Genomic DNA, 7680 nt, shown 5'->3' with positions numbered 1-7680 from the left:
GTCATAATGTATTATATATTATATATCAATAAGTCCAGCCTTCTGATCAAGAAACAAGATTTTTGTCTTTCTCTCACCCCCAGCGACCCACTCAGGACCCTGTAATAGTCAGGAGAAGCTGCTCTGAGCCAAACCTGGGCCATTCCCTATAGCCTGTCCCACTGGGACTCACAGACCCTTGTTCCTGCTCTGGAAAACCTTCACCTGGGTCCCTGCCTGAGCTCCAGTTTTGCTGGCTGAGTGTGCCAGGAGACGCTGGGCCTGTGCATGGGGGCCCTCAAGGAGCCATCCCTGCCCTACTGCCCTGAGTTTGTGGCCATGTGGCAGAGGGACAAGGCTGGATATTCAGGATTTGACAGAGGAATTGCTTCTAATGCAGACAGGCTCAATAGCATCTGCATTCCAAGTTTTTTAGGGCATGGATAGCAGGAGCTGGTTTAAGGAATTGTTTTCCTACCCACACATCATTCCTAGCTCTCTGAGGTCAGAAATCCCAAGCATTCCTGCTGCACTCAGAGTTTGCCACTTAGAGATGAGAGAGGCAAAGGATTCCCTGTGGCTCAGGGAAGGTGAGGGGCTGGATGGGCTTGTTCCCAACTGCCCTGGCTTTGCACCTTAGGCTGCAATCAGAGCACAATCACACTGCCGGGTCACCCTGGGATAAACCAGACCCTGCCCAGAGCAGAGGGATCCCTGAATGTCTCACCCTCTCTAAAGGTCTCTGGGCAAGGTCTCAGCACCCCCTTGTGCCAAGGACACTCACGGCTCCCTTGGCAAACCCAGAAGCATTTCCTCAGCTGTGGTAGCTCTGCCCTTCCCCGTGGGACATTCAGGGAACTCCCAGAGGCTCTGGCACAGATTTGCACCCCGGAGGGCAGCTCAGAGCTTGGAAGGGCACAGCAAGGAGATCCCCGGCTGTGCCCATGATGGGATCTCAGGGAGGGGGCTCAGCTCATTCCCATTTCCCATGGACTGCTTTGCCCACAGCCCCACAGGTGCCAGGGAAGCTTGGACACCCCATTCCCATGGACAGCCCTGCCTGGCAGGAATGCCAAGGGCAGTACCTGACTCAGCTGCTGCAAATGCCAGAACCTCCCTGAGAGCAGCAGATAACAGTGACAATATCAGGGCAGGGCAGAACCAAGAGAAGATGTTGTGGTGCTGTGCCTGAGAGGGCAGGGCAGAGACAGCCGGGCACTCAGGACAGTGTTCCCGTGCCCAGCTGTGCCTGGCACCTCCCACACACCAACAGTGCCCTCATCCTGCCCCCAGCTCTGCTCTCTTCAGCCCCCTCTCCTTCCCTGAGCATCTCCCTGGGCCTGGACATTCCCTCCTGAGAGGAGCCTTGTCCCTGCCAGCACTCACAGAGCCCATCCCAGCCTGTGTGCCCTGGCCGGGGCCCTACAGAAACCTGCCTGTGTGCAGGGCCCTGGCTGGGGCAGGCTCTGTGTGCAGCTGGGCAAGGGCAGCTCAGGAGAGCCCTGATGGGCCCTGCAGAGGTGATGCTGCTGCTGTCCAGGGCTGAGGAGTGGCTGAGGGCCTTTGGGAGGCTCCCAGCAGAGAGACTGGCCAACTTAATATACAGTTCTGCAGTCCCTGTAAATGTTCATACATTAGTTGTATGATCCAGTGTGTCCCTTTCAACTCAAAATGTTTTGTGATTCTGGGATTACAATTCCTGTTCTGCCTCTCTCATTCCCCTGTTGTCTATAATCCAAAGAGAAAAAAACTCCTTTGCAACAGTGTTTGAACAGTAAAGTAAAACCCAGACATTTATTGGAAGATTCCAGGTGTCCCAGTGGGAAAGGGCACACCCACCTCCTCATTTCAACAATTTATTAAGGTTGATCATTAGGATATTTAACAGGAACATCCAAAAGGAGATTCAGTTTCCCTAGTTACACATCCCTGGGTCAACCCATTGGAGTAGGTCCAAAGGCTTCTTTGCCTTCACTTTTTATAATGACTGCTCATATTCTGCTCATTCTCAAAACCCAAAATGCTCCTATATGTCCAGTTCCTAGAAGACTATATAGTATTTCAGGACTATATAAAAGAATAGGACTATACAGCATTTTAGGAATATATTTAGACAGGTTATTAAGAGAAAGGTAAGGAAACATACTAGATTTAATTCAGGATTAAAGCTATATAAGAATATAATAGTGGTTTAATACAGTTAAGAGTTTATTAGAGTTAAGTAAGGATTATAGTATTGTAACTATATGATAGTAATTTAGAGAGCTATGAATATATAAAATGTAAAAAATACAAAAATCTTTTTGTCATCACCCCAACTTTCCCATTCTTCTCCAAGTAGGAAATTGAAAACTCTCAGAAAAGCTCCTGACCTTTACAGCAATCCCTGACTTACCTTCTTTGAGAAGTGTCCTCCGGAGCTGTGCCCAGGCTGGTCTGGAGCTGGGAGCAGGCCTGCCCCACCCAGCCCCTCTCAGCAGCAGCCCCTGCCCTTCTCAGGGTGGCTCCTTCCCCCCACAGCTTCTCTCCAGCGCTGGGAACAGCTGCCAGGGCTGGCTGAGAGCTGTCCCTGGCAGGCAGCAGAGTCCCTGCCCCAGCACAGCGCCCTGGGCTGCAGGACCCTGCTCTGCACGACAGCCCCGGGCACCCCTGGCTGCAGCCCCGGCTGCTCAGCCCTGCAGCAGAGCCTGGCAACAGGAGCTGCCTTGGGCTGTGCCTGGGCTGGGGTAGCAGGGAAAGCCAGCCCTGCCCTGGGGCCACAGCCCTGCCCTGGAGCAGCTCTGAGAGTCCTCCTGAAAGGTCCTCAAAGCTGTGGGATGTGCCAGCTCCAGGAGATCCCTGCAGGAACGGCAGCTTCTCTCCCACAGCAAGGGAATGCCTGTTTCAAACCTGGGCTGATTTCTGTTCTGGTGAGCCCTGAGTGAGCTCTGCTCTGTGCTCCCAGCCCAGGCTGAGTTTAACCCCTCTGTGCCTCTGTGCTGTGCCCGGGGTGGCTGCAGGCAGTGCCCCAGCCCTGCTGGGCTGTGCACAGGAGCTGCTCCTGGGCAGAGCTGTCTCTCTGCAGCGCTGCCCTTGCCAGGAGCTGCCTCTGGGCCAGGAGCCTCTCTGCAGGTTTTTCAAAGGACTTTGGGTTTGGCTTTTGCCTTGGAGTCTGAGTGGTTTGTTGAATCATGGCCTCCAATTATCTGCTGTAATTAGTCCCTGGAGGGGCTTTGTCAGTAACAACACTCAGTAGGGCTCATTAATACTTCAGGGTACTTCAGTTATTTTAAGGTACTTGGTGTTTTCCTTTTGGTACAGACTCTGTGAGAGGTTTGTGCAATCATGGCCCCAGTTATCTGCTTTAACGAGTCCCTTGAGAGCTTTGTACTGAAACATAGTGGTGCTCATTAATACTTTGAGGTACTCAAGGTTTTTAAAGGTATTTTAAGGATACCTTTAGGTACTTTTAAGGATTTTCCATTCCACACTGAGTATCTGAGAGGTTTTTGTGCCATCCTGGCCACCAAATCTCTCCTCCAAAGAGTCCATGAGGAGCCTGTGTTGAGGATGGACCTCAGTAGGACCCATTCATGCTTTGAGACACTTTGGGTGTTTCCTCTGACTTTTCCTCCTGGAAAGGTTTGTGCCATCTCCTCTCAGGCCATGAGGTTCCAGTGCTCAGGTCAAAATGCACCACGGGGCTCATGAGGATCAAGCAATTCCTGACAAACCATGGCTCTGCCTTGATTTTCCTCTGCTCTATTGCAGTTCATCAGGAAGGTTTCCTTTTATGTTTTGGTTCTCCAATTTGAGATTTCTTGGTGAATGCATCAATTATTGTGGTGTGTTCAGTTTTGGCTGATTACTAGTGCACTCACTAGAATATACTTACTCATTTCCTGGTGTGAGATAGGATTAGGAGAAAGGCAAAACAGGCTCAAAACTTTAAAAGGGTATAAAGAAAAGTTTATTAATAGCAACTAAAAGAAAGAGTAATAAGAATGTTGAGATCGGCGGGAGAAATGCGGCATGCAATATGAGTGATCAGCAAATCTCAAATCTTTATTGATAGGCACACATCTTTATGTCAGTGTTAATTAGGCTCATACATATCGCAAAGGTGAGCTCACTATTGCCTAGTAACTTATCAGCCAACTACGCCAACTTCTGCATTCTTGTGGATATTTTATTGAAACTTTTCTTCGTATTTCTGCCAAAGATGTTCTCCCCTATCCTGCTGTTTGCACCAAGGGCACAATGTCTTTGCCTGTTATTGGACACTGACTACTGGCTTCTATGCTTGTCCCCTTCAAGCTTAACCAGCTGCATTATGTCGACGTGACCTTTCTCATCTAACCAACTGTCCACAAAGCTCTCCACACTTCCCCTGTTTTCCTGTTGCACAAGCATCGTCTGATTAAATGCAGCAGATATCATCCTTTGCACCATGTTCTGTAAGCACATGCAAAAATATGGCAAAATTAACACTACTTACAGAACTATAATGCCCACTATAATGCTAACTTTAGCAACAAAACGTAACCATGATCCCAGGCCTAACGATGAGAGCCATCGATCAATACGGAAACCTGATTCTACCTGTAAGTTTCCAGTTAACCTTTGCAATTCTGCGAGGGGGGCATGGATGGAGACTGCGAATGGTCAGAAAGATTCATGCAACCCATGCCCTCAAATTCTTCACAGCCATGGCCTTGTGCAAGTAAAAGAAAGTCAATCGCAGCTCTATTTTGAAGCGTTGCATGACAAATAAAATCAACATCAAGCAAAAGGCTAGAAAGTGTCAAAGAGGTGGCATTGGTTTGCTTTGCAAGCCAGCATCCCAACTTATTTAGGGCACCATGGGCACCTGCAGCTGCCACCCCTGCCATTATTGCCCCTGAGGACCAAAATTTTACATCATCCCTACAGTCAGCAGTAAATGCATGAAACATTCTCTTATGTTGACGATGGTGGCAGCTCATGTTTAATATCATGGATGTATTGGGTGTAAGCAGAGACAGCTTACAGGGCCAATTGTACATGGCCCCCCCGTGCAGCATCGATGGGACACCAGGCCAAGCACGGTCCCCACAGATTAAGAAGTAACCTGCTGGCAATTGAATACGGTCATTTGATGAGATCGACACTTTTCTTGTGGTATGTGGAGAGTCTGGTTCATGCATGGCTGAAAGAAAGAGGCCATGAAGGCATACAGTTGAGGGAAAAGTAAAAGGTAGTTGTAAAGCAATTCCCAGGCTTGATTCTATAAATAATTAGGCTCTCTCAAGCACCACTTTATAAACAATAAGATTCTCAGACAGTTTTCCCATGACAGGCAAACATTCTGTCCTTGGGCTCTCTGAGAACACTGATCCTGTTTTCAATAGACAAACCACAGGTATTATAAACAAAAGGAGGGGTTAGAGTTTTCTCTGTAACCTATCGTGAGCTCAAATTTTGCAATATGCATGAAGTTAATTAACACTGTTATATAAAGTGGCTGATTTGATCAATAAATCGGAGTTCGATGCTCATCAATTGGATGGTCGTCTCCCTTCACTTCAATAGTGGTATAATTGCACCAAGCTGTTGCATTACGATACACAGCCATGCTGGAAGTTACAATGGTGGAATGGTTCTTGGCTGAAAGCTGGCTTCTGTGGTTAAAATTAATACATGCATCTGCCATCACTGAACCTAACAGCTCCAATTCTTGGGGTTCCTGTGGTGCTATGGGGAAATGAGAAACCCATTGGTCCCAATTATCTACACTTGTCTTAGGATTGTCAGTTTTGCAGGTGGGTACACCTGAGGGACATGGCCAGGGATCTGCTGGCAGCCCAACCAAGCAAGTTGTAAATGAGTTACCAGGAGAAGATAACAACAGGCAAATGGCCTCCTGGTTAGTTAAGTTTGCGAGGGTGACCCAAATGTTAGTCTTAGGCTGAGGTGGGGCCCATGCATGATGAGTTTTCACTTTTCCGGCAGCATCTGCACTGTCTGCTAAGAGGGTGAGGATTAGCAAGGTAACAGCATAAATGTGCCACATCACCCTGGTCTCCCCAGGCACTGCTTTGAACAACCCAAACATTCGGGAGATAAACATGTTTCCCACAAGTCGTTAAGAATGTCTCTCCTTTCCCCTTCTTTCTCCTTGATCTGCTCAGATTTAACCTCTTTAGGTCTCTCAGACAATTGTCCCACGCTTGGTTGGGATCTTGATCTGCAGAAATTGGACCTATTATACTAGTTTGTACTCAACTCTCTTGGGTTAACTCCCAGACCTAACCCGCAGCCCCCATTATGATGACTACATATGGGACAGGCTTTGATTATTGCCCATGCCTCTTCCATAGATATCTGAAATTCTCTATGGAGGCCCTTTGCATTTTGGTGAAACATGGAATGTGCCTCTCTGGCCATAGTCTGCCTGGGAATTGGAGTAATTTGTGTGATTGAGACTAGTTTATCTGCTTGCACATTGCCCTCTCTTAGACCAATATCCCACTTGTGACTTCTGATATGGATAACAGAAAAGGGATGTTTTCTCAGCTTAATTGCCCTCTGTAACTGAATAAACAGCTCATGTAACTTCTGATTTTGAACCTCTTTTATAGATGCATCCTCTATTCACTCACACACTCCTGCAACATACAAAGAATCTGTCACTATGTTGAGGGGCCCCAAAAAAGACATCATGGCCCATACAACAGCCAATAGCTCCATTGTTTGTAAAGTATCCAACTCGGAAGCCTGGAGAATTTGATGGTGCCATTATCCCTTTTCCTGTCAGGTCACTGCAGCAGTTCTTGACTTTCTTCCTGTGTCCGTGTAGGCTGTTATAGCATCCGACAGTGGCTTCCTGTGATCTTTTTGGGCATTGAATCCAACCCCACTGCCCTACCCAGTTCAATGGTATATTGGGAATATCATCAGTGGCAATCACACTTCCAGCTCCCAGCAGTGCCTCTTGTAATTCCATACTGTTTATCACGTACCAGGTCAACGTATCTTTCTTCATTGGTATCCATATCTGATCAGGCTCCTTTCCCATAATCTGTAATGCCTGTTCACGACCCTTCTTTAGCAGGTCAGCCAAAATTTCGATTTTTTGAAGAAGGGTTTTATGCTGTTGAAGTGGAGGACCTTCCCCTTCTAAGGCCCACGCCTCCCCCGTTTTTCTGTTTTGCTGAATAAGTGCACCCAGTAAAAATTTAGTTCCACACCCAACTGTCAGCTGTATGGGGAGGTTAAGATCTCGTCTCGGGACACTGCCCTGTGTCACACTGCCCAATATCTGCTGAAGTGTCTTAACCTGCTCAGAGGTTATATGGACAGGTTATTCTGGGTCAGTCCCTTTTAGTAAAGGTTGAAGTTCATCTAACCACTCATTTGGGATGCCCACAATAGGGCGCAGCCATTGCAGATCACCAAGTAACTTTTGAGCATCGTGCAATGTATGTACTTTAATATTCAATTACAATTTCTGGGGGGTAACAACCTGATCAGTAATCTGCATTCTAAATATCTCCAGGGTGCAGATAATTGAATTTTTTCAGGAGCTGCAACCAAGCCATGTAGTTCCAGGGCCTTATGTATTTCTTGAATTTGTTGACCTGTAAAAGGTTGTGGCTGCACAAATAAAATATCATCCATGTAATTATAAATCGTTGTTTTGGCCCAGGCCTGTCGCAAAGGTTGTAAAGCATTGTCAACATA

General features: G+C 47.4%; 1 pseudogene; it reads right to left on the bottom strand.

Moving 5' to 3' along the window:
* Positions 1 to 7680, bottom strand: part of LOC134433438 (zinc finger protein 850-like) — a 605780-nt pseudogene that overhangs the window by 596615 nt on the left and 1485 nt on the right.

Source organism: Melospiza melodia, unplaced genomic scaffold (genome assembly GCF_035770615.1).
Source record: "Melospiza melodia melodia isolate bMelMel2 unplaced genomic scaffold, bMelMel2.pri scaffold_18, whole genome shotgun sequence".
In the NCBI taxonomy this organism is placed as follows: Eukaryota; Metazoa; Chordata; class Aves; order Passeriformes; family Passerellidae; genus Melospiza; species Melospiza melodia.
Note: the sequence above shows the minus strand (reverse complement) of the source record. Positions and strands in the feature narration are given on the sequence as shown.